This window comes from Staurois parvus, unplaced genomic scaffold, assembly GCF_062004578.1.
Source record: "Staurois parvus isolate SC_StPar_1 unplaced genomic scaffold, SC_StPar_1.0 ptg000039l, whole genome shotgun sequence".
NCBI lineage: Eukaryota > Metazoa > Chordata > Amphibia > Anura > Ranidae > Staurois > Staurois parvus.
Genome location: NW_028317835.1, coordinates 1,081,765 through 1,109,663, shown reverse-complemented (window position 1 = coordinate 1,109,663; position 27,899 = coordinate 1,081,765). Strand labels below are relative to the sequence as shown.

Here is a 27,899-nt window from a genome sequence, read left to right as displayed (position 1 = left end):
TTCATATGTCTCTCGTGTGGCTTAATTAAAGCTCTGAAGGCTGCAATTGGGCCATGCGCATGTACAATGTATGTATTACAGTACTCAGCTCAGTAATGGATGAGATGGCGGATCTGCGCTTATAGACCGGCGTGTATACCACCACGGCATTCGATGCGAATGCCGCTGGCAGTAGACCGCAGGCCTGTATCCACATATCAGCAGCATAGTACCACATGGACTCCGTGCCGCAAGGCGCCAAGCGGTACGAACTCCGCGTGTAGGCTTATGCATATCTTACAACCCATTACCAATCTGAACTGTATCTTGGATGGATGTGTTTTAATAAAGATTGTATCGGGCTCATCCAGGTACAGACTGATATTTCTAGGGAATGCTTGTACAGAGAATGAACATACTGCTAGGAGCTGGAACAAGAGATATGCTCTCCATAGAGGGCTCATGGGGGGAAAGGGGAGGAAGTCTGCTGACCTCAGAAGGCTCATGGGGGAGGACCAGTGACAGATAATAGGAAAGGCTATGCTCCAATCGGAATGTACATCCTGTGTATAGGCACTACCCATTGCATTGTTCTGTGGGAGGGATTTGACCTTATTCATGTGGGGGGGCGTGTGTGTATTTGTAATAAAACCAAAGGGGAGAATGAAAACTTTCCTTATGTGAATTCCAACACTAGCCTTAGAGTGTTGTGTGATCATTCTAGGGTAACGGAGCTCCACCCCCCACATTTCAACAGAAGCTAACCCATTTGGATGGGCAGGAATCGTGTAGTTTAGCTGCAGTCGTGGTAAGCGAGATTCGCACAGCTTTATGGGGGATTTCTGCGCATCCAACTGCGAGTACTCACGGTAAGGAGAAATTCGTTAAAGCGAATTTCCAAGACAGTTTGGCGAGCCTGGTGGATAATAAAGCGTATTCTGGGATAGCTAACCGAGCACGAGGGGGGAATGAGCCATCATGAACTAGCAAAAAGTATGCCGGCACATTTCAGGTCTCCCTGCCATTAAGAGGATCGCTTTTTGCGCGTTCGTGTGGCTGATTTCGCTCTCTGTTAGCTAACAAGAATTACCGCTTAGCAAGGACCTAGTTTTGTCCTAAAATCTTGATTTGTGGGTGAAAGACAAGGGTTTGTCTCTGCGGAGAGCAGCAGAGGGGTGGGTTTGGTTGGCTGGATTTGGTCAAGTTTAAAAATCTTCCAACCAAAAATTAAACGGGTATATGTTTTAGCGGGTAAAAGTTGTTGCATAGTGTTAGGTAAGTATTTGTGGGTTGTAGGTACTGTGGTAATTGCTTTACCCCCCCTCCACGTGAGGTAATTATTACAGTGCTGAAAGGTTTAGGTTAATTGTTAACTGTTGTAAGATCTTTGTGTGTATGTAGTCTGTGCAATGTTTTGTGGTACTACTGCTCCCAGCAAGCATGCAGCAGGGGGTCCTTTCTGTTACATGTGTATGTTAGTGTGATATGTTGGTGTTTTATGTCTGTTCTGTGATTATACCAAATTGTGTTGTATGTGTGCTGTATATTGTTGTGTAATTGTCCAGTGTATGTTCTGTCCAAAAGTCTGTTTTATGTAAGAGGTTAGAGGCAATTTTGAGGCTAGTGTTCCCATGTGCTTCCCCTGTTGGTGGCCATTTTGTTGACTACCACATGTGCTTTACCTGTTGGTGGCCATTTTGTTGACTACCACATGTGCTTTACCTGTTGGTGGCCAATTTGTTGACTACCACATGTGTTCCCTGTTGGTGGCCATTTTGTTGACTACCACATGTGTTCCCTGTTGGTGGCCATTTTGTTGACTACCATATGTGCAGTAATCTCTATGCAATGTGCATGAAGTTTCCTATATGCATTTGACCCATTTTGTGTTTTAATCCAAATTTTTACAGTTTAAGTTGTTTGCTTTTAGCTTTAAATTTGCGTATTGCCAGCCAATTTAAAGTATGTTAAGCGAGTTTTTCCCTCACGTGTTCCACATTTAGTGAGCGCAGTGAAGTCTGGGTTTTTGCACATAGATTTCTTGTATACTGATTATGTTTTTTTTGTGTTTTTCTTGTTAAAAGTAGTTCCTTATTGTAAAGCGGGTTTGTTTTAAGCTGCTGCGTCACGTGTTTCGCGTCCAGCAGACTTTTTGTGTAAACGGTTTTAGGTGGTTGCAGTGAAGATTGCGTGTGTAGCGCAGATCGTTTAGCGGCGCTGATAGGATTGATTTTCGCGTCAGCAACGGGTTATTCTTGGAGCAGTTTTTCGGTTTACCTGTGTAATTGTTTTACTGCTAAATATCCCGTGTTTTTCATAAGGATCCACTTTGTCCTTTTTAACGGTTTTTCAGGTTGAAAAGGGGATTTTCTGTGTGTATTAGGAAAGATTTTTCTTTACACAAATTTCCTAAAGGTCAGTTAGCAGCTTTCCGGCCAACCAGTGACCCCTAAGTAACATCCAAGAACCCCTCCTTTTGTTTTGACTTGTGTTAGCTACTGTGTGCAGGGAGAGAAAAGCCACTTTCATCATTGTGCGGTGTGGCCTGCCAAACACAGTGGGTGATGAGAACCACATAAATTGCGCTGTGCGAGTGGGCGGTCCAGGGAAGTGTAACGCTTAGCCTGGTTACTAGAGATGAGCGAATCGAACCAGGCGAAGTGGAATTCGATACGAATTTCAGGAAAAATTTGATTCGCGTCGAATCCGAATATTTGCCTATTTTCCCTATTTTTCCCGATCAGCCGGCAAAAGTGTCCCTGCAGAGAGCTCCGCTATTTCTGACAGTTCTCTGACAGAAGGAACACATGTACAGCGGTTGAAACATTGTATCTATTTGTTTCCATTTAGGATACAGATGTTTTTATTCGGAAACAGATACAATGTTTCAACCGCTGTACATGTGAAGGAACTGTCAGAGAACTGTCAGAAATAGAGGAGCTCTGCAGATATACTTAGCGGAGCTCTGCAGATACACTTTTTGCCGGTTTGGAATTCTTATTTTCATCCTACTTCTTCTTCTTCTTCATCCTCATCCTCATCCTCAGAAGAAGAAGAGGATGAGGATGAAGAAGAAGAAGAAGAAGTAGGATGAAAATAAGAATAATTCCAAGCCGGCAAAAAGTGTATCTGCAGAGCTCCTCTAAGTGTATCTGCAGAATAGAGGAGCTCTGCAGATACACTTTTTGCCGGCTTGGAATTCTTCTTATTTTCATCCTACTTCTTCTTCTTCTTCTTCTTCCTCTTCATCCTCATCCTCTTCTTCTTCTTCTGAGGATGAGGATAAAGAAGAAGAAGAAGAAGAAGTAGGATGAAAATAAGAAGAATTCCAAGCCGGCAAAAAGTGTATCTGCAGAGCTCCTCTAAGTGTATCTGCAGAATAGAGGAGCTCTGCAGATACACTTTTTGCCGGCTTGGAATTCTTCTTATTTTCATCCTACTTCTTCTTCTTCTTCTTCTTCATCCTCATCCTCAGAAGAAGAAGAAGAGGATGAGGATGAAGAAGAAGAAGAAGTAGGATGAAAATAAGAAGAATTCCAAGCCGGCAAAAAGTGTATCTGCAGAGCTCCGCTAAGTGTATCTGCAGAGCTCCGCTAAGAAATAGCGGAGCTCTGCAGATACACTTTTTGCCGGCTTGGAATTCTCCTTCTTCTCATCCTTCTTCTTCTTCTCATCCTTCTCCTTCTTCTCATCCTTCTCCTTCTTCTCATCCTTCTCCTTCTTCTCATCCTTCTTCTTCTCATCCTTCTCCTTCTTCTCATCCTTCTTCTCATCCTTCTCCTGCTTCTCATCCTTCTCCTTCTTCTCATCCTTCTCCTTCTTCTCATCCTTCTCCTTCTCCTTCTTCTCATCCTTCTCCTTCTCCTTCTTCTCATCCTTCTCCTTCTTCTCATCCTTCTCCTTCTCCTTCTTCTCATCCTTCTCCTTCTTCTCATCCTTCTCCTTCTTCTCATCCTTCTTCTCATCCTTCTCCTTCTTCTCATCCTTCTCCTTCTTCTCATCCTTCTCATCCTTCTCCTTCTTCTCATCCTTCTTCTCATCCTTCTCCTTCTTCTCATCCTTCTTCTCATCCTTCTCCTTCTTCTCATCCTTCTTCTAATCCTTCTTCTCATCCTTCTCCTTCTTCTCATCCTTCTCCTTCTTCTCATCCTTCTCCTTCTCCTTCTTCTCATCCTTCTCCTTCTTCTCATCCTTCTCCTTCTCCTTCTTCTCATCCTTCTCCTTCTCCTTCTTCTCATCCTTCTCCTTCTCCTTCTTCTCATCCTTCTCCTTCTTCTCATCCTTCTCCTTCTTCTCATCCTTCTCCTTCTTCTCATCCTTCTTCTCATCCTTCTCCTTCTTCTCATCCTTCTTCTCATCCTTCTCCTTCTTCTCATCCTTCTCCTTCTTCTCATCCTTCTTCTCATCCTTCTCCTTCTTCTCATCCTTCTCATCCTTCTCCTTCTCCTTCTTCTCATCCTTCTCCTTCTTCTCATCCTTCTCCTTCTCCTTCTTCTCATCCTTCTCCTTCTTCTCATCCTTCTCCTTCTCCTTCTTCTCATCCTTCTCCTTCTTCTCATCCTTCTCCTTCTCCTTCTTCTCATCCTTCTCCTTCTCCATCTTCTCATCCTTCTCCTTCTCCATCTTCTCATCCTTCTCCTTCTCCTTCTTCTCATCCTTCTCCTTCTTCTCATCCTTCTCCTTCTTCTCATCCTTCTCCTTCTCCTTCTCCTCATCCTTCTCCTTCTTCTCATCCTTCTCCTTCTCCTTCCTCATCTCCAAGGGCATTTAAATTAAAGGTACAGTGTTCTGCACTAATTTAAAGGCTCTCTGAAGCCTAGAAACCCTTCTTATAAGTTAACTTTGTAGCGAATAAATTCGCATCGAATCAAATTTCTTCCTGAAATTCGGCGAATCAGCCGAATCGAATTTTTGAATAATTCGCTCATCTCTACTGGTTACCACAAACACTTCGGGTGGTCAGGATCACATAAATTGCGCTGTGGGAGTGGGAGGGGTACTCTCAGTCTGACCGCCACTTGATGCGCTTCGGGTGATCGATAAGTATCACATAAATTACGCTGTGCTGGGAAAGTGGTGGAATCAGGCCTCTCGGTAGGATCCCATCGAGTGCTCCAGGGGGTAAACAGGTACCCAGACGCGGGATATATACCAGTGACTAGTCACGATGGGCAGTAGTCAGTCCATGAAGAGAGAGGGGGAAGCAGCCCTCTTCAGGGTAAGGACAGCTGCACAACTGATGAAGGTGAGTTTGGGGGGGAAGTCTACAGAACCCCTCAAAAGGTGGAATAAATGGTCGAAGGGTACCAGATGGGAAATTCCCCGGGAAGGTACATTTGACGCATGGAGGTGGGAAAAATTCATCTCTGAATTTGAACCACGGATGCAGGCGTCAGAACTAGAGATCGCACAGCTATGGCTTCACAGGTCAATCCGATTAGGGAAGCAGGGCATACATAAACTGGTGTCTGTCCGGAAGAACCAGGTGATGTATACCTGGCCTCCAGAGGGAATAAAACAGGAGGATCCAGTGTCAGAGGTGGAGGAAGCTCTTTCAGGGCTGACTCTACTAAGGCAGGCAGGATCAGGGTCTGCTGGGGTTCCCGAACAACTAACAGTGGCTGAGATAAGTATAACTGCACCTGTCTCTTCTGCTAGTGGCGTCACTCTTGATGTACCTTCCGTGTCTTCTGTATCTATGCCTCAGCCTCTACCTCTACCTCTCCCCTCTCCCTGCTTCACCCCAGCTCCTTCTGTTTCCAACTATGAAGCCTTCTCAACAACCGATTTGCAGACTATCTGTGAATCAAGGGGAATAGACACCCGGTTAAGAAACAGGGCGGATTGTATCAAAGCGCTACGAACCACTGATCAGACCCCTGCCCCCCAGCTATACCCTGATCTGAGGGACCTCAAACCTGAAGGTGCAGTAAGCGAGGTGGTTAATCTAAGCCCACCGATGAAGCTGGGCCAGCCCTTGCACTCTTCCCGGACCGAGGCCTATCCAGTCAGGGTGCAGCAATTTGAAGGTCCTCCCAATGCACAGGGGGGGACGGACTTTAGGGGAACGGGTAGTTTGGCATGTCCCCTTCACCCCGGTAGAGATCCGCACTATTCTGGCTGAGCTCCCGGACTATTGAGTCAATCCGAGAGGATTTGCTCGAATGTTTGGACAAAACCAGTTCAGCTATGGTATGAGCGGGTCAGATTGTGCACAGATCCTGCGGGCGAAGGTGGGCATGGAAGTGGCCAGTACAGTGATTGCAGGGTGCTCTATAACCACTCATGAGGAGATGACTTCAGGGGGCAAAGAGTTCTGTGCACAGCTAAAGGCAAAGCTTCCAGAAATGTATGGTGCTACCTCTATTACGGACATGATGAAGCTCACCCAGGGTCCTAATGAGGAAAGCGCCTGCTTCTGGCGCCGTCTCAAGCAGACGGCACTGGATGCGGATCTGGATGTTGGACCTGATGCTCCAACTGAAGGGGTAAAGGTGACCGCGACGCACATTCTGTTGCGGGCCAAATTTTTGGAAGGCATCGATACTAAAATTCGGGAAAGGCTGGTTCTGGCCCGACCCGAATATAATGAGATGTCTATCCCTGCTATCCTCTCCACTCTTGCAGCAATAGAGAGGGAAATGGATAGAAGAAAACAGGACAAGGCCAAAGTTCTTATGTCCCAGACCCCACACAAAAAACCAAGGGATCTGGGTCACAGGAAGGATAGGCCCCCACCCAGGTGCTTCCAGTGCCACCAAACGGGGCACATGAGGAGGAGCTGTCCCCAATTACCTAAAGGTCGGTGGCAGTTCATTCCTGATGAGTCCTCCGCCCCTGTGACCACCATGGTAAGTAACTCCTATGAATTCTCATAGGAAGTTGGCAAATCGGTGTCGGCCCAGATCCATCTTTTTCTAGAGGAATTAAAACATCCCCTCCCTTGCCTCACCGACACCAGTGCAGCAAGAACGGTCTTGCGAAAACAGGACATCCAAGGCAAGGTACCCCTCTAAGGGGAAAGCCCTCCTAATCCCTATTAACCTCACTATCAAATGATGCACTATTCTTAACCCAGCTTCTCTTCTTCCTGTGTTGGAAGATGAGAAGGGGGGGAGGACAGCAACGACAGTGCTGAATTTTGCAACCCGACTAACGATACTAACACCTCTTCTGCTAACATGAGTTCTTTGTCCACTACTAATCTCTCTTCCAAAGGACATGACTGCATTTCTCTGATGGAATTGGAGTCAGCGGCGATCAGCCCAGTGAAGGAAGCGCCACTACCGGAAGCGAAAAATCTTTTGTCGATGGTTCCAGGTACTACACCCAAGACGGTAAGCCACACACTAGTTGTGGAAAAGGGCTCTTTGAATGCACATATGTCAGCTCAGGAAGCTGAGCTGTGGGCACTGGCCAGGGCATGTGAGTTGACGTGTGCCAACGCTAGTACCATGGCGAAGAATAGAGATGAGCGAATCGAACCAGGCGAACCGGAATTCGATACGAATTTCAGGAAAAATTTGATTCGCGTCGAATCCGAAAATTTGCCTACTTCGGGTGCGCGAATCAAATTTTTCCCGATCAGCCGGCAAAAGTGTCCCTGCAGAGAGCTCCGCTATTTCTGACATTTCTCTGACAGTTCCTTCACATGTACAGCGGTTGAAACATTGTATCTATTAGTTTCCATTTAGGATACAGATGTTTCAACCGCTGTACATGTGAAGGAGCTGTCAGAGAACTGTCAGAAATAGAGGAACTCTGCACATACACTTTTTGCCGGTTTGGAATTCTTATTTTCATCCTACTTCTTCTTCTTCTTCTTCATCCTCATCCTCATCCTCAGAAGAAGAAGAAGAGGATGAGGATGAAGAAGAAGAAGAAGTAGGATGAAAATAAGAATAATTCCAAGCCGGCAAAAAGTGTATCTGCAGAGCTCCTCTAAGTGTATCTGCAGAATGTCATTTATGGAAACAAATAGATACAATGTTTCAACCGCTGTATGGAGTGAATGTCCCAGAACTGTCAGAAATAGACAGAAACTGTCACAGAACTGTCCTTCTTCTCATCCTTCTCATCCTTCTTCTCATCCTTCTTCTCATTCTTCTCCTTCTTCTCATCCTTCTCCTTCTTCTCATCCTTCTCCTTCTTCTCATCCTTCTCCTTCTTCTCATCCTTCTTCTCATCCTTCTCCTTCTTCTCATCCTTCTCCTTCTTCTCACCCTCTTCTCATCCTTCTCCTTCTTCTCATCCTTCTTCTCATCCTTCTCCTTCTTCTCATCCTTCTTCTCATCCTTCTTCTCATCCTTCTCCTTCTTCTCATCCTTCTCCTTCTTCTCATCCTTCTCCTTCTTCTCATCCTTCTTCTCATCCTTCTCCTTCTTCTCATCCTTCTCCTTCTTCTCATCCTTCTCCTTCTTCTCATCCTTCTTCTCATCCTTCTCCTTCTTCTCATCCTTCTTCTCATCCTTCTCCTTCTTCTCATCCTTCTCCTTGTTCTCATCCTTCTCCTTCTTCTCATCCTTCTTCTCATCCTTCTCCTTCTTCTCATCCTTCTTCTCATCCTTCTCCTTCTTCTCATCCTTCTCCTTCTTCTCATCCTTCTCCTTCTTCTCATCCTTCTCCTTCTCCTTCTTCTCATCCTTCTCCTTCTCCTTCTTCTCATCCTTCTCCTTCTCCTTCTTCTCATCCTTCTCCTTCTCCTTCTTCTCATCCTTCTCCTTCTCATCCTTCTTCTCATCCTTCTCCTTCTTCTCATCCTTCTCCTTCTTCTCATCCTTCTCCTTCTCCTTCTTCTCATCCTTCTCCTTCTCCTTCTTCTCATCCTTCTCCTTCTTCTCATCCTTCTCCTTCTCCTTCTTCTCATCCTTCTCCTTCTTCTCATCCTTCTCCTTCTTCTCATCCTTCTCCTTCTCCTTCCTCATCTCCAAGGGCATTTAAATTAAAGGTACAGTGTTCTGCACTAATTTAAAGGCTCTCTGAAGCCTAGAAACCCTTTTTATAAGTGATCTTCGTAGCGAATAAATTCGCATCAAATCGAATCTGAAATTCGCCGAATCAGCCGAATCGAATTTTTGAATACTTCGCTCATCTCTAGCGAAGAAATACCTGTCTGAGGTTGTGTGCCGCTGGGGTCTACCTGAAACCATCGAGTCCGATAGGGGGTCACACTTCACTGGACAGATCTTTGCAGAGGTATGTAAAGCCTTTCACATCAACCAATGGCTACACACCCCGTATCACCCCGAGAGTAGCGGTAAGGTTGAACGTCTCAACAGAATCCTTAAAAACAGGATCTCCAAAATCATGGCCGATACCAAAAAACCTTGGCCTGAGTGTCTCCCCATTGCCCCCTATTCCATCCGGAATGCCCCTCAGCAACCACATGGGCTGTCACCCTACGATGTGTTGTTTGGGGGACCTCCCAAAACAGGGTTGTACTTTCCTCAACAGTTGTCATCTTTGCATTCACAGCTTACAGGTTATGTGCAATCTCTGCAACGGGAGCTGCAGAAGATACACCATCGGGTTCGCAAATCGCTCCCCGATCCAAATGCAATAACAGGTGTTCTTTCTATTGAGCCAGGTGATTGGGTCGTCCTAAAGAAACATCAAAGAACCGGACTCGAGCCACGGTTCACCGGACCATACCAAGTCCAGCTGATGACACCTACCTCACTCAAGCTCGAGGGACAAGACAACTGGGTGCACGCAAGCCACTGCAAGAAGCTTTTCAGCTACACCAGAGAATGAGGGGTGTCATTTTCCTTTTTCTTTTTGTTTGTATGTCTTACATCTGTGTGAATGGAGGAAAAGACGGCAGATACCCCAACCTTTTATTTAAAATGCATCTGCGTTTAGCCAGAACCGCCAACAAAACCAACTGTTGGGTATGCTCTAAGCCCCCACCCAGTCATCACATGTCCGCAATGGCCGCTGTTCATGCCCTATATGACATCCACGTCGGCATGAAAAAGCAAGGGACCCCTGGTCAGCCCCCACGTAGACATTTGTCGGTAGAACTCAATGACACATTTTTAGCAGGTAACATCAGTTTTAGCACCAATATTAGCTCTAGCTCCTGTAGGGCCCTCACCAGTCCATTATGGGTAACTGGACAGCTAGGCAGCCCTCAGGTGTGCTTTAACATCAGCTTTGGCACAGGTAACAAGTTTGTTGGGACTACCACCTGTGAGGGAGGTATAACTGTCAATCTGACTAACCAGACTTCCTTTCTGAGTAACCACACTGACCGACCAGACCACGTGTGTTGGAAGGACGGATGTGATGTGCAGACTGAGGGAGCAATCCCCCAGTCTGTGCAACTGTTGTTCAGTGCCAGAGGCCAAATGAAGAACTCCTCCTGCTCTGCTCTGACAGGTCCATACTATTTTCTGTGTGGTTCGGCAGCCTATTTGTTCAGCAGAACATTTCCCCAGAACACGAAAGGTTTGTGTGCCCTCATAAAGCTAGTCCCAGCATCCTATGTAGTGATGGATCATGAAGAGTTGATGGTCCACAAGAAGGTAAGGATGGCAGGGAGAGTTCGCAGGGAGCTGTTCTCTGAGGGCAACCAAGCATGGGCTTGGTTCCCCTCATGGACAGGTTGGGGAATAGAACTTATGAAGCACCTTAACAATTTTTCTGTCATTGTGGATAGTATGTTTAATGAGACCGTAGAGGCTGTCAGAGAAATTGCCCAAGAACAACGGCAGATGGGAATTTTAGTGCTTCAGGAGAAGATGGCCCTTGATTACCTTTTAGCCGCCAAAGGGGGGTTCTGTGAGTTCATCGGAGAGGATTGTTGTACTTGGATAGAAGACACCGATGACAAGGTCCAGGCCCATATGGACAAAGTTAGTGAACTACAGGGAAAAGCTAGAGCTATATGCTGTGTGTCACAACGAATGTCGCATTGAATGCCGTGGTGGTATACACGCCGGTCTATAAGCGCAGATCTGCCATCTCATCCATTACCGAGCTGAGTACTGTAATACATACATTGTACATACGCATGGCCCAATTGCAGCCTTCAGAGCTTTAATTAAGCCACACGAGAGACATATGAATAACACTCATATATGACACATTTAAAGTTCAACCTGTAAATACAAAATTTCCATGACACTGGCAATGACAAGCAGGCTGTGATAGTCTCTCCCCCTTCTGTGGGGTCTCTGGCAATAGCAGGCAGGCTATGATTGACTCTCCCCCTTCTGTGGGGTCTCTGGCAATGGCAGGCAGGCTATGATTGTCTCTCCCCCTTCTGTGGGGTCTCTGGCAATGGCAGGCAGTCTGTGATAGTCTATCCCTTTCTGTGGGGTCTCTGGGAATAGCAGGCAGTCTGTGATGGTCTCTCCCCCTTCTGTGTGTTCTCTGGCAGTGACAGGCAGTCTGTGATAGTCTCTCCCCTTCTGTGGGGTGTCTGGGAATGACAGGCAGGCTGTGATAGTCTCTCCCCCTTTTGTAGGGTCACTGGCAATAGCAGGCAGGCTATGATTGTCTCTCCCCCTTTTGTAGGGTCTCTGACAATGACAGGCAGGCTGTGATAGTCTCTCCCCCTTCTGAGGGGTTTCTGCAATGACAGGAAGGCTGTGATGGTCTCTCCCCCTTCTGAGGGGTTTCTGGCAATGACAGGCAGGCTGTGATGGTCTCTCTCCCTTCTGTGGGGTCTCTGGCAATGACAGGCAGGCTGTGATAGTCTCTCCCCTTCTGTAGGGTCTCTGACAATGACAGGCAGGCTGTGATAGTCTCTCCCCCTTCTGAGGGGTTTCTGGCAATGACAGGCAGGCTGTGATAGTCTCTCCCCCTTCTGTAGGGTCTCTGGCAATGACAGGCAGGCTGTGATAGTCTCTCCCCCTTCTGAGGCATTTCTGGCAATGACAGGCAGGCTGTGATAGTCTCTCCCCCTTCTGTGGGGTCTTTGGCAATGACAGGCAGTCTGTGATAGTCTCTCCCCTTCTGTGGGGTCTCCGGCAATAGCAGGCAGGCTGTGATGTCTCTCCCCCTTCTGTGGGGTCTCTGGCAATGACAGGCAGTCTGTGATAGTCTCTCTCCTTCTGAGGTGTCTCTGGCAATGACAGGCAGGCTGTGATAGTCTCTCCCTCTTCTCTAGGGTCTCTGACAATGACAGGCAGGCTGTGATAGTCTCTCCCCTTCTGTGGGGTCTCTGGCAATGGCAGGCAGGCTTTGATAGTCTCTCCCCCTTCTGAGGGGTTTCTGGCAATGACAGGCAGGCTGTGATAGTCTCTCCCTCTTCTCTAGGGTATCTGACAATGACAGGCAGGCTGTGATAGTCTCTCCCCTTCTGTGGGGTCTCTGGCAATAGCAGGCAGGCTGTCTCTCCCCTCCTGTGGGGTCTCTGTGAGGCTGAGGGGTGGGCTGGCAGAGTCTAGTAACAAAGGTCCCTCCATAGCTGGGGATCCTTTGATGACTGCACAACGGAATGCGCCCGACACCAGCCTCTTAAACTCATGTGGGACGCTTCCCGGCCGCCTTGGCAACCGGGGCCGGTGCTGGCGTGCCTCATTGCCCGGCAACGAGGCATGCCCCCTGGGCAGGGGTTGTGCTCTCATAAGCGTGACCTTTGTTCCATGTCATCTGCGTGCGTGGGAATTTTGTGTGCCCGTGCTGCGGATGTCAGGGCTGAGATGGTGTCAGCTAGATGCTGGAGCCAGGGCCATCCCTGTGGGAGGTTCACACCTCTCCATGGAGAGGTGTGAATCTCGCCACCTCTCCACTGCCAGAGAGGAAGAGACAGGATGGGGTGGTGGAAGTCTCACCTCTCATCCCAGGGCTGCAGGATGAGAGGGGGAGGGGTGAACACTAGACCCCAGGGATGAATCAGGCTGGTAGCAGGGACATCCTGGGAGCAGGGATGATGTCTGCCTCGATGAAAGGCAATTTGGGAGGTGTGCGTCGAGTTGGCAGGGCAGCTGGCCGGGAGGGAGGGGGGCCCACAGTAATTGAGTTAGGCCATTTGGCTGAGTGACACAGAGGACAATTGGAACTATACAGAGCAGGATGCTGAGGTCATGTGATACAAGGCATTAATGGCATTAATAAGGGGATTAGTAATTGGCAGGCCCCTATACCACGACACACCCACTTATGTCTGATCTCACTAGTACTTTTCTATCCGAGTTTTCACTTCAATACGAGAAATAATGTGAAATCTGAGAGCCATATGAAGACTTTGGGCCGTTCTATTGTCTGTTCATATGTCTGTGTGTACATCACACCGAAAAGAGGGACATTTACAGGACAAAGAGGGACAGAGAAATATGGTGTCACACAAGGGAGAGTGATGGGAGATATGATCAAATACAATCTCTTACCTCCTCAGCTCACACTTCCAGCAAAGTCTCCTCTATAATTCCTCCCACATGGAGCTTCCTGTCTGTGCCTGACCTCACTTCCTGTCTTTGCCCAACATCACTTCCTGTCTGTCCCTGACATCCTTTCCCGTCTGTGCCCGACCTCACTTGCCGTCTGTACATGACATCACTTCCTGCCTGTACTTAACATCACTTCCCGTCTGTCCTCGACATCACTTCCCGTCTGTGCCTGACATCACTTCCCGTCTGTCCCCGACATCACTTCCCGTCTGTGCCTGACATCACTTCCCGTCTGTGCCTGACATCACTTCCCGTCTGTGCCTGACATCACTTCCCGTCTGTGCCTGACATCACTTTCCTTCTGTGCCTGACATCACTTCCTGTCTGTGCCTGACATCCCTTCCTGCCTGTGCCCGACCTCACTTCCTGCGTGTGCCCGACCTCACTTCCTGCGTGTGCCTGACATCATTTCCCGTCTGTGCCCGACATCACTTCCCGTCTGTGCCCAACATCACTTCCCGTCTTTGCCCGAGATCACTTCCCATCTGTGCCCGACATCACTTTCTGTCTGTGCCTGACATCACTTCCTATCTGTGCCTGACATCACTTCCCGTCTGTGCCTGATAACACTTCCCGTCTGTGCCTGACATCCCTTCCTGTCTTTGCCTGACATCCCTTCCTGCCTGTGCCCAACCTCACTTCCTGCATGTGCCTGACCTCAATTCCTGTCTGTGCCCGACATCAAATCCCGTCTGTGCCTGACAACACTTCCCGTCTGTGCCCGACATCACTTTCCGTCTGTGCCCGACATCACTTCCCATCTTTGCCTGACATCACTTCCTGTCTGTGCCTGACATCCCCTCCTGTCTTCCATATAGACTTCCTGTCTCTGTATATGTGTGATCACCACCACCAGCCCAAGAAATGTCACAAGAAAATGAAACCAAACTGTACGATGACAGCAAGATTTATTACCTACTTCAGCTCCGGAACGTTTTACTCCCTTTATGACCGAAGTATTTTTTGCCATTCAACACTGGCAATTGTGCGGTCATGCAACACTGCACACAAATTAAATTGATATCATTTTGCACACAAATAGAGCTTTCTTTGGTGGTATTTGATCAGCACTGGGATTTATTTTTTAATACAAATTATATTTTTGATGGAATCCTTTTGCTTGGTTGACCTATATTAGTTTATAGGTCCATACTATGAGGTGAGCGGCCATCCTTATCCATAGGTGGAGGTGCAGATTTCACGGGGGAGCACTGCAGTCTTTCTGGAGCACATTCTATATCAAACACCTTTATTCTAGCACAATATTTGATTGAACTGTCCCAATTATAAGGACTTTTATTGTATATTTTATATGTATATATGTACATGAATATGACGTGTATGAGAGAGAGCAACACTGATTTTCAGATTGGATTAAATGATATCTTCTACTTTGTTATAAAACATATCCCATAAAATCAGATTTCTTCATACATGTAGTACAACGTGTATTCTGCTCCGTGTCTTTGGTAGAAGCATAGCTGAATCCGTGGATATTGATTGGTTTGTGTGAAGTTATGGCGTCTACAAACTATGGGATATAGAATGGAATTTATGCAGCTTTTACGTCGCTGTTACTTTCTGACTGCCGATCACATTTCTTGAGGCAGTAAAATGCCCGGACCTTACAAACATCCCCAAATGTCCCCTTTATGGGAAGGATACATCCCAAGGTATGTGCTGAGAGGCATGTTGTGTCCATGGAACATTTACAGTTTTTGCCATAAGTTATTGGAAAATGAAAAACAAAATGTAATTTAATGAGCTTTTTCTGGCACACGCCTTGGGAATATGTGGAATTACACCCCAAAACACATTCTGCTACTTCTCCCCAGTATGAGGACACCCCAAGTGAGCGACTTTCTGGCAGCCTTGCCACATACAGGTCCCAAAATCCAATGACCACCTTAAGGAGGCTTAGGCAACCATGTAGTGTAGACTTTGACAGGCTGCAGGCAGCGGGGCTGGACGCTGTACCTGTGCCTACCAGGTGTATTATAATGCCAGCATTGCACCCACAGGGGCCGGACCCCCCATGTACAAGGGGCCTAAGAGATACCATCAGCTTGTGTACCATTCCACCAGACTCCTAGAACTGGAAGAGGACATTTTTGGGGGGATCTGTTGTAGAAGAACCCAGACCACGGTATTGTGCGGTGAAAATATCACCCAACTTTATTCATCATATACATGTGACACTTTAACAACAGAAGGAAAAAGATAGATTGTTTACATTTCAAGGATCTATTTATACCATTTATATCATCTATGCTAAGAAACTGATTAACATATGACACACCCCTCATTAATACCAGCCCCGTCCACTTATGTAACCCTACAAGGTGAGAGGACCTGAAGGAGAACAAGACCATGACCACCAGGACCATCGCCTGACTGAAGCCATGCTCACATTTCTTTCTAATGCTGCTTCTATGGTCTACTCAGATACAGATTTGGCAGATGTACATTCGTGTCTTCAAGGAGCTGATCAAACATGATCTGTGCTTTACCATCTTTTTTGGGGACCAGAGGTGACATTAGGAGTCTGATAGACCTCTTGTGTTTCTTTAAAGAGGATCTGTGACCAGCAATATGTTATCACATGCGAGGCTATTAACCCCCTATATGGCAATAATAAAGTTCAGAGAAAGAAAAGTGTAAAGTAACACACTGTAAATGAAAAAACACACAAAACACATTTTAAAGCCCCCAGTTCCCGTATACATGAGCAATTGCAAGGGTTGGGTGCGGTTATGTAGGAAAACATCAATCACACTACACATTGTACATATCTCTGCACACACCAGAGGGAGAGGAATAACTCTAGGGCCATCATTCATGGTTCACTATATAAACTGGTGACTGTAAAGGCTTTTAAAGCGTCCCCTATGGACAATTTCTGGTACTGAAGTTTGTCACCATTTCACAAGCACATGACATTTTTAAAGTTTGCATGTTTGGTATCTATATACTTGATGCCAACCTCATCTTACATATTTCATCAAATTGGGTCATATATTGTGTTTGTCTGCACTGGAATTATCGGTATTGAGGTTTTTTTTACTGAAAATATGCATTTCATAGACAGCTGTGCTAATATTGTGTGATAAAAACCACCACCATTTTATTCTCCAGGGTCTCTGCTTTCAGAAAATAAGAAAAAGTTTTTGGGGTTTTAAATAATCTTCTGGCCTAACAATGTGAATGTAATCATGTGCATAAACAAGCAAAATTAACTGGCAGCAAAACACACAACAGCAACAATGTATACAATTATCATCAAATCTATAGTAGCAACTAATGGCCTAAGAAGCAAAGCCACCATATTACTCAACCAAGTTCCAGCTAAACCCATCCAAGAAAATGGATCCCACTTCCCCCCACCCAGGTGACTGTTGGAACTCCTTTACCTTGTGTAGATATCTCCTTCTGAGATCCTCATGATCTAATATAAATGTACAACACTCTCTGACACCAGTTTGTAGACTCTGCATTGATCTTCTGAGAGATAGTCAGCCGCCATGCAGTTCTGTGACACCACCTTAGGTGATGGAGCCACTTCTGCTGTCAGCTCTGCTATACCATCAATGGTGTCATTGGTTATCTGATCCATGACTCCAGTACACCGGTTCATCTTACTCATCTTAGATTACTTAGATTCCCATCCCGTCTATGAAGGGCTCACTGCATAAAACATCTCCACTCCAGAGAAAATGTTTCTTCTCACTGGAAGGCCAGGGGAGTATTGGGAGAAATTGAGGCTTTCCCTTACAGATATGGGGGAGGGGCAACATGACCTAAAGTACAGCTATGGGTGGAATAGAAGGGAAGCCATTTTAGGGTGCTCCTTCCACACAAGAAGCAATGCATCTGGAAGGACTAGGAATCCATTGGACCAATGGGGATTAAACATTCTGCAATACATTGAGACAACATGAAATGTTACTGGCCTGTGATTGGCTCTCCTATTGTTAGTGAAGTGAGACTCCCCTTGTCGGTGTCATTAATGGAAAGAAACCATGTGAAATGTTTCCCCCCAAATCCAAAAAGGTGACCCTCTTGGGTAGGTAGCCATCCTACTATTCCTGATATGAGTTTGTAGTCCCTGCTACTACAGGAAACATGCGGGCGATCATTTACACCTTTTACAGCAGGACAGTAAATATCAGAACACAATTCAAACATCAGACCAACAGCAGGAAGTCTGCTAACTGAATGTGTAATGCAATCTGTCATTAGCATTCCCAGAGTTCCCTCTGCAACATAGTTGTATCAGCTGTTGGTCCTGTCTGTACATCTGTTATTTTCCCACCTTCTGTAACAGGGTGACAACCCTGATCATTCTGCAGGAACATTACACAGCAGTGTTGTCACCCTGTACAGGGAAGTCTTAGATAGATTATAAGTAAGACACACAACAAGTAAAGCCCAACTTCAGCTAACGCTTCTGCAGCAGTTACAGCAACAGGTTCTCTATAAGGTCCAACCCCCCATATGAATGACAACTGACAGTTGTGAGCACCTCCAGCAGTGTTATAGGATTTGCCCCGACCCCTCCAACTGCCATTTTTCCCAAAAGACTTAGTCTTCTACAGGAAGTACAAAAAAAAAACCAATCTACTGCGAGGTACAACAAAAAAAAAAATACAATAGGAGAATCAGAAAAGCAAAACCTGCTCTGCTAATGACAGATTTCATTATTAATGTCATTATTGATTTTGCCCATAGTTACACTTTGGTGCCAACGTTGTAATATTTCCAGGGAGAAGAAGTTTTCTTTACAAACTTTACACCAAAAAGAGATGTGTGCACTCAGAGTGATTATTGTGAACCCCAATCAGAGGAATGTCAGTCCCCCGGAAGAAGTGGTAGGAATATGACCGCACACTCAGCACTTTGTAAGTTCAGATCTCTGGCAGTTGTATTGTGTGATTAGTCTATGGAGAGGAGTAATAGCTGGAAAGAGAAAACATGGAACAAGGATTTCTGATCTTCACCTGATGGAATCCCATTTGGCAGAACCACATGGAACACAAGTGGCCAGCTGGGCTTACGTTTTACTGCTGAATACATCCCCTAAATCAGCAGTAACTCAGTACTGGAAGGCCTGCATCAGCTTGGGATGTTGTTTTCTCACTGAACAGAGACTTCTTTCTAGCTGGTGTCACAGCTGCAGACCTGCCTGAAAGGTTGTCACCCATGAGATGACATCCTACAACCTCACAAACACCCCCTTTCCTCTCTGTGATCACAATCTCATCACCTTCAGTCTCCTCATCTTCAAACACCTATCCCTCCAATCAGCAATCACCTGCAGAAACCTTCACAACTTGAACCCTTCTCCCTTCCACTCTGCAACTGACCAACTCTATGACGGAATCTCTCCCCTGTCCTGCCCTGACCTGGCCACTGCTGTCTACAACAGTTCACTTTCATCCACATTAGACTCACTTGATCCTCTAACAACACGAAGCATCAGGCCCCGACCATTACAACCTTGGCAGACTGACAACTCCAGAAATCTTAAACAACATAGTCGTGTGCTGGAGCGAATGTGGCGTAAAACCAAATCTCACCAAGCATTCACCCGATATAAATCTGCTTTCTTCACATACAATTCCCCCCTCCATGCTGCCAAACAAGCCTACTTTGTCACTCTCATCAATACCTTGTCATCAAGTCCTTGTTGTCTCTTCTCTACTTCTAACTCTCAACTTTCTCCACCTCCACCCAGTACCTCACTCACTGCTCACGAGATTGCAAATCATTTCAAAAACAAGATTGATGCAATTCGTAGGGGCATCTCCACTGCACATACATCCATCCCAGTTAGCATACCCTATACTAAATCTCCCTCAACACTTTCCTCTTTTGACCTTGCTACCACTGAAGAGGTCATTAAGGTTTCTCAGAAGCCCGTCTCACTACCTGCCCCCTGGATCCTGTCCCCTCACAACTACTACGGTCATCCTCTTCTTCCATCCTATGCTCCCTCACATCTTCAATCTTTCCCTCTCTACTGGTGCCTTCCCCTCCCCTCTAAAGCACGCGCACATCACACCCATACTTAAAAAGCCCTCCCTGGACCCCACCAACCTGAACAACTTAAGACCCATCTCCCTGCTGCCATTTACCTCTAAACTCCTAGAACGCTTAGTCTACAATCGCCTGAGCTCCTACCTCACCGACAACAACCTTCTTGACCCTTTACAGTCTGGCTTTCGCTCACTACACTCCACTGACACTGCCCTACTAAAACTCACTAATGATCTACTAACTGCTAAAACCAATGGCCACTGCTTTGTACTCATCCCAACCAATGGTCACTGCTCCGTACTCATCCCAACCAATGGTCACTGCTCCGTACTCATCCCAACCAATGGCCACTGCTCCGTACTCATCCCAACCAATGGCCACTGCTCCGTACTCATCCCAACCAATGGCCACTGCTCCGCACTCATCCCAACCAATGGCCACTGCTCCGCACTCATCCCAACCAATGGCCACTGCTCCGCACTCATCCCAACCAATGGCCACTACTCAGTACTCATCCCAACCAATGGCCACTACTCCGTACTCATCCCAACCAATGGCCACTACTCAGTACTCATCCCAACCAATGGCCACTACTCTGTACTCATCCCAACCAATGGCCACTACTCAGTACTCATCCCAACCAATGGCCACTACTCAGTACTCTTACTGCTTGACCTCTCTGCAGCTTTTGATACAGTTGACTATCCCCTCCTCAAAAAAAAAAAACAACTCTTTTTGCCTCCAAGACTCTGCTCTCTCCTGGTTCTCCTCCTACCTATCGCAGCGCTCCATCAGCATTACCTATAACTCTGCCTCCTCCTCTCTACTCCCTCTTTCTGTAGCGGGTCCCTCAAGGTTCCGTCCTTGGACCCCTACTCTTCTCCATCTACTCCTCCTCCCTTTGTCACTGAATAAACTCCCATGGCTTTAAGTACCACCTCTATGCTAATGACACACAAATCTATCTACCCCTCACCTCACCCCTTCAATCTCCTCCTCACCTCGCCCCTTCAGTCTTCTCTCGCTTTACTAACTTACTAAGCGACATATTGGCATGGATGTCACTCCACTTCCTCAAACTCAATCTTTCCAAAACTGAACTCTTAGTATTCCCTCCAGCCTGTGCCCCCTCCCCCGACTTCTCCATCAAGATCAATAACAAAATCATCAGTTCCTCCCCTCATGCCAGGGTACTTGGTGTAATTCTAGACTCCCATCTGTCTTTTCATTCCCAAATCCAATCACTGTCCAAATCTTGTAGACTTCTCCTCCACAACAGCTCCAAGATATGGCCGTTCTTAAGCTTGGAAACCACTAAGCAACTTATTCACTCCCTTGTTATATCTCTCCTCATTGGCCGACCACATTGCAGGCTATCCCCTCTTCAGTCTATCATGAATGCTTCTGCCAGACTCATCCACCTTACTAACCATTCTGTATCAGCCACCCCTCGCTGCCAATCCCTCCACTGGCCTCCATTCAGTGTCCTCCACCCCCCTCTGCCAATCCCTCCACTGGCTTCCCATTGCCCAACGGAGAAAATTCAAAACATTAACAATAACATATAAAGTAATTTATAACTCTGCCCCAAATTACATCACCAATGGAATCTTCTACTCTTCCAACCAGTCCATCCCCCAGTTACTACCTTCTGTACCACTAGCCCCTCCCTCCTAGACTGTAAGCTCCGAGGAGAAGGATCCTCCTATTCCGCTTGTATTTAACTGTATTGTTGCTGTATTGTCTCCCGTTATATTGTAAAGCGTTGAGCAAACTGTTGGCGCTATATAAATCCTGTATAATAATAATAATGAGAGGAGATGAAATGTGGAAAGAAGGCATTGATAATGGGAGAGGAGATGGAACATGTAATGGGAGGATTGGACAAGGTGGGCTTAGCTGGAGACCTCAAGCCTGGCTGATGATGTATCAATAGTCAGAAGAACCTGGAATGGACTCTCCCACTGAGGCTTCAGAGACTTGGTAAGATAATAGACCCCATCCTAGTCTCTGGTACTGAGGCAGTGTTGGTCATGTATTACCTCAGGATCCAGAAATGAAGAAAATGCTTGGAAACACAACTCAGTTGGTATATCATGAAAATGCGTTACATGTTCATTCAAAGCTCCATAAAAAAGATAAGGATGAGAATCATGAGGGAATCTGTTCAGTTATTGATGCTTATCTTAAAAAAGATTGTCAAAGATAAAATATTCAAATCCCTTCTAGTTGTGTATTGATGGACATAAGCACTAAACTCAGTTCATTCGATTACATTCCAGTTTGCTCAGATTTTAGTTTGTTTCTTTTAAGGTAACATTTTATCTTATCCCTTCTTCTCTAGCTTGTGGGATGACATTGGGGATGTGAAACTAACTTGTGACACCTGAAACTTATTTAATATCTCTTTTCTTCCAGAATTTAATCAATGCTGAAATTTGTGAATCCTCCGGTGATAGATTAGACCGGCATTAACTGTAAAAGTTTTGTCACATGGAGAGCATTAAAAGGACTTCTCTCCAGTGTGAATCCTCTGGTGTCTGATAAGATGTGACTTATGAGTAAAAGCTTTATCACATTTAGAACACTGATATGGCTTCTCTCCAGTGTGAATCCTCTGGTGTGTGATAAGATGTGATTTCTGAGTAAAAGCTTTATCACATTCAGAACACTGATATAGCTCTCCAGTGTGAATCCTCTGGTGTCTGATAAAACTTGACTTCTGAGTAAAAGCTTTATCACACTCAGAACACTGATATATCTCTCCAGTGTGAACCCTCTGGTGTGTGATAAGACTTGACTTCTGAGTAAAAGCTTTATCACATTCAGAACACTGATATGACTTCTCTCCAGTGTGAATCCTCCGGTGTGTGATAAGATTTGACTTCTGTGTAAAAGCTTTATCACATTCAGAACACTGATATGACTTCTCTCCAGTGTGAATCCTCTGGTGTCTGATAAGATGTGACTTCACTGTAAAAGCTTTATCACATTCAGAACACTGATATGGCTTCTCTCCAGTGTGAACTCTTTGGTGTACCATAAGGTCTCTCTTGCGTGTAAAAGTTTTGTCACATTTAGAACAATGATATGGCTTCTCTCCCTTGTGAACCTTCTGGTGTGTGATATATTTTCTCTCCATTGTAAAATCTCCAAACAAGAAGTAGTATGAAATGACTCCTCTTATGTATATGTGGTTTGGACTTTAGTGTAAAGCCATTGTCACTTCCAAAACACTGAAATTCCTTTTCTCCTGTTGTCATCTGAGGCTGGATCAATGTGGAAGAGGATCCAAACCATGACTTTTAGAACACAGATATGACTTGTATCCCGTGTAAATCCTCCAGTGAGCTGCAATAAAGACTTTCAGTCAATTAAGACACCCATATGTCTTGTTTTCCATGTGAGCTGTATTCATGAAGACCAACATGACCGAAAACTTGGTTCATCAATCCACCTGTACCAAAAAAAAAAAAGTTAAAATTCTATATAAAGGGCTACATAAAGTTGCTTTCTATTTTTAATGTTCATTACTAAATATATCTTATGAATAGAAAGAATATGTACAGCATTATCTACAGTATTTTTTTTAATCAAATAGATTTTATTAAGAAAGTTTCTAAGTGCGCACAGTATTCCCAACATTCAGCCCAGACAATGGAGTCATACATTCTCACGTATAGGCGGTTGTGGCACTGTTACAGATCATACAGAACAATAACTTGCTTTGTCTATGGTGTCACTTTTACAGGATCATACCCCAAGTATGGGTCCCCCATGTAGTTACCATTCAGTAGGATACAACTGGCTCGTTTTCCTTCTATGGGGCTAAAAAAGCTAAAATTTTAAAAACCTATGATGTTAATGTGGAGTTCACCTGCTCAATCCACTGTTGTCTGCTGGGAGTTTGAGATGATAGCCAAGATCGGGATATTTTTTATGGTCAAGCAGCCTCACTATTGCTATATGACTTGTAATAGGAGGAGGTGTAAATAATTCCTCCTCTATTGAGACCAAGAGGCACACCCGAGGAATATTGAACACCAACGTTATAATACTGGTCACATTGTTCCACTTGTTGACTAATTTTGGACATCTCCAAAACATGTATCAAATCCCCGACATCACCACTACAATTGGGGTCATAAGGGGAAATCCCTCCTGTCCTAGCTGAACAATTGAGCTGGAGTCCAGAAAGCTCTATGCAAAAGAAATGACTGAGTTTCTGTGAAGAGGACAGAGAGATGAGAGGTATGGAGGTCACAATCACCTCCCACCACTCTCTATTATTTTCTCTGTTTCCCATTTCTTTCTAATAGGTCTTCGGCAAGAGTCAAAAGACTGGAATAAATAGATGAGAGATCATGCCTTTCCCACTGGTGCCATCTGAAGCCCATTAACAAGTGTAAGAGTGATGTGAAATCTGTATCTGATGGAAGTAACAATCAACGGATGGGATCTAATGTGTCTACTAAGTCCCACCTGGTAAGATGTTGAAGTTGGGCAGCTATAATATAAAGTCTAGCATTTGGTATTGCTAGGCCTCCTTGGTCTTCACCATACTGTAGAGTAGTGAGTTTGATTCTAGCTGCTTCTTCTAAATTGTCATGGAAATTTTGTATTTACAGGTTGAACTTTAAATGTGTCATATATTAGTGTTATTCATATGTCTCTCGTGTGGCTTAATTAAAGCTCTGAAGGCTGCAATTGAACCATGCGCATGTACAATGTATGTATTACAGTACTCAGCTCGGTAACGGATGAGATGGCAGATCTGCGCTTATAGACCGGCGTGTATACCACCACGGCATTCGATGCGAATGCCGCCGGCGGTAGGCTGCGGGCCTGTATCCACATATCAACAGAATAGTACCATATGGACTCCGTACCGCAAGGCGCCAAGCAGTGCAAACTCCGTGTGTAGGCTCATGTAAATCTTACAAGCCATTACCGACCTGAAACTGTATCTGGATGGATGTGTTTTAATAAAGATCTTATCGGCCCATTCAGATACAGACTGGCACTGTTTAATCTAGGGGATGCTTGTACAGAGAATTTACATACCACTAGGAGCTAATAGGATGGGAAGTTTGCTCTCCTCAGAGAGTTCATGGGGGGGAGGGGAGGATTGGTGTAAAGGGGGAAGGTTGCTTCCCTCAGAGAGCTCATGGAGGGAGGGGAGGACTGGTGATAGATAAGAGGAAAGGCTACGCTCCAATTGGAATGTACATCCTGTGTATAGGCACTCCCCATGCATTGTTCTGTGGGAGGGGATTGACCTGACTCATGTGGGGGGCATGTGTGTTGTGTGTGTGTGTAATAAAACCGGGGGCTGAGTCTGAAGCCAGCCTCTATGTGAATTCCAACAGCAACCTGAGAGTGTCATGTGATCATTCCTAGGTACCTGGAGCTCCATTTCCCCACATCTCAAGATAGCTAACCCAGTTGGAGGCGCAGGAATCGTGGAGCTAAGCTGCAGTCACAGTAAGCGAAGTTCGCACAGCTTTATGGGGGATTTCTGCGCATCCAACCGTGGGTACTCACGGTAAGGAAAAATTTGTGAATTTCCAAGACAAAATGAGCTCCCCAAACTGGGAGTCTATACTGGAGAACCACTTACGAGGTGTCCACATGGGAGAATTGTGGAGTATATAGAGGAATTGTGGGGTCCATATCTTCTCTTGTTCATAGATTTTATTGGAAAGAGATAATAGTTTTACAAGGAGCTCATAACAATGTGATTGCAGGACTCACCAACAGTAAGTCAGAAGGGGTACAACCCTTAGAGGTAACGTACAGGTTGTAATTTGTACAGTACAAATAAAATCTTCATACATTAAAGTGGAGTTCCAGTGAAAATAAAAAAAAATAAAAGTCAGCGGCTACAAAAACTGTAGCTGCTTACTTTTAAAAGACGGGCACTTACCTGTCCCTCGATCTCGTGGTGTCCTCCCAAAAGCCCGTTTCACCGGCCACCCTGTGTTTCCAGTGTGGCATCATCAGTGTGGGCACCCAGCTGTGACAGTTTGCGGCTTCACATCCGGGTGCCCACTGAGCATGCGCGAGTATCTCTGTGCTTTGTGAATGGTCCCGTAGTCTTCTAGGACCTTTCATGTGTCCCAGAAGACTACAGGGAGGGAGGGGGGAGGACAACTTCCACTTCTGATCACCTAGGTGATTGCAGCAGAAGTGGGAGCGGATACCTGTCAATTTCGGTTACTACGGTGTTGGGCCTATTTATCGCATACCAGGGATCATGGATCAGTTTGAATACATCAGAATACTTGAAGAGGTCATGCTGCCTTATGCTGAAGAGGAAATGCCCTTGAAATGGGTGTTCCAACAAGACAACGACCCCAAACACACCAGTAAACGTGCAACCTCTTGGTTCCAGACCAACAAGATGGACGTTATGGAGTGGTCAGCCCAATCCCCGGATCTTCATCCAATAGAAAACTTGTGGGGTGACATCAAAAATGCAGTTTCTGAGGCCAAACCAAGAAATAGAGAAGAACTGTGGAATGTGGTCCAATCATCCTGGGCTGGAATACCTGATCACAGGGGCCAGAAGTTGGGTGACTCCATGCAACACAGATGTACAGCAGTTCTCAGAAACAGTGCGACTACAACCAAATATTCATGAAGTCATTCAAAGGAAAGCAAAATCTTCAAACACTTCTCAGTTTATATATTTTTTTAGAGGAACAACACAAATTTGATGTATTTTCTTCATGTTGTGATTTGGAATAGAATGTGTCGTGTTCCCAATGCATTTGTGTGGATGGAAATAAAAGCTATTAGAAGGATTTTCAGCTTTAGTCACTTTTTCCAACACACTGCTATTATTTTGAACACAACTGTATATGGTATGAAGTGTAAGGTGGTGGAGCTGGTAGCTGTGTATATAAAGGTGGAAATCAAACCTCTGACATGGGGGTCACATTTACATATGTTATGTGACAGTAGGCAGGTGAAATCACCTGGTTGTGTCCTGGATGGACGATACATTTGTCCAAGGTTTAGACTATATGGGGATTTGTTCCACTAGGGGGGGAAGTGCTGAGTCCTTCAGCACTGAGGTAATGAGCCCAGCTGAAGATAGTGGGCTCATTAAGGCCTTCATAAAACTCCCCAGCCTGCTTAGGGAGTTGCTCCAACCTGGAACCAGATCTGTGCCTGAACTGACTGGGGAGCAACATACTATCTGTGTGCAATGAGACAAAAGCCTGTGTGGCTAAGCCTCCAACTAACAGGGGCTAGGTATAGCATCAGGCTATACCTGGTGGATAGCTAGGGAAGCTATGTTGTACAGTAAGTATCCAAGTTGGCCAGGATTTGATGTTTCTTTTTTTTTTTTTTACGTTTTTCTGTAAATATTGTAAATAAACTGCACCTTTTTGTTTTTTTCACCTCCATTGTTGTGCTGTGCCTGTGTTTTGTGTTGTGCACCCATCCAGGGGGTCACACACACCCACTGCTGAGCGAACCCCGTTACAGTGTTCAAACCTGGTCATGTCTAGGAGGGAGGGGGTTGGTGTGTAAGTGGGAGGAACAAAAGTGATTGATCTGAAGATATCTAAAAAGTTCAGGTCTAGATATTTTGTGGGAGTCACATAGGGTTTGGAAGGGTATAAAGGAGTCTGGTGCTGTGAAATTGTAAGTTTGAACTAGACTAGCTCTAGGACAAGCATGAAAAGAAGATGGAGGCATCCATGCCGGATAAAAGCCTGGATTGAGGAGGTATGCCATGAGTGGGTTATGGGGTGACTGTAAGGTGTATCAGAACTTTAGACTGTCCCAGATAGATGGGTAGTGTGACGGAGCGTAGGCAGGACAGAACACACAGAGTAGATGGCAAACGCACAAAGCTTTATTGAGACAAACAGACGGCAGTCACCGAATAGGGGAGTTCGCAGGGAGGGTGAATACGCCAGTCCAGGATGACACGGAAGGACCAACACACTTAAAGTCCAGCACCGAGAGCCAAGGAAGAGTCTCTGTAGCAAGTAAAGTCTCCCCCAGCTCTGGGAGAAGGGGGGTCCTAGGCAGCCTTGGGTCTCTGCCAAGCCTGGCCACAAAAGGTCCCGGCCACAGCTCTTGGGCTCCTTCCGTCAGCTACCCAGCAGTGAATACCTTGGGAGCGCTGCATGAGCTTATTAAAACTGGTCGGACCCCCCTAGTCACCTAGGCAAACGGGGGGGCCAGAGCTAGGGTGGCTCAAGCTTGCCTTAGGAATTAGTTTCATATTTGCAGGAGGGGGGGATGAGGGGCATGGATGAGAGATGGCAGAGAGAGAGAAGGGACAGAGAAGGGGCTGAGAGGGGGGGCAGCTGTGACAGGTAGTGTTGAGTAATTAGGTCTTGCAGTGAGCGATGGTCTCTGGAGTGTAGCCATAGTAAATTGGCAACTGATATGATATTTAGGGAGTTGAGCAAGGTGTGCAGCTTGGAAATATTTTGCAAAGTTCGGAAGCCCCAGACCACTCTA

The 27,899-nt window shown here is 45.8% G+C and overlaps 1 pseudogene across 1 annotated transcript in view; it reads right to left on the bottom strand.

Moving 5' to 3' along the window:
* LOC149470538 (uncharacterized) overlaps nt 1–27,899 on the bottom strand; it is a 115,712-nt pseudogene that overhangs the window by 71,244 nt on the left and 16,569 nt on the right. The window contains exon 2 of the transcript XR_016308465.1: nt 21,968–22,869. The product of XR_016308465.1 is annotated as an uncharacterized LOC149470538 (transcript). The remainder of the gene's footprint in view (nt 1–21,967; nt 22,870–27,899) is intronic.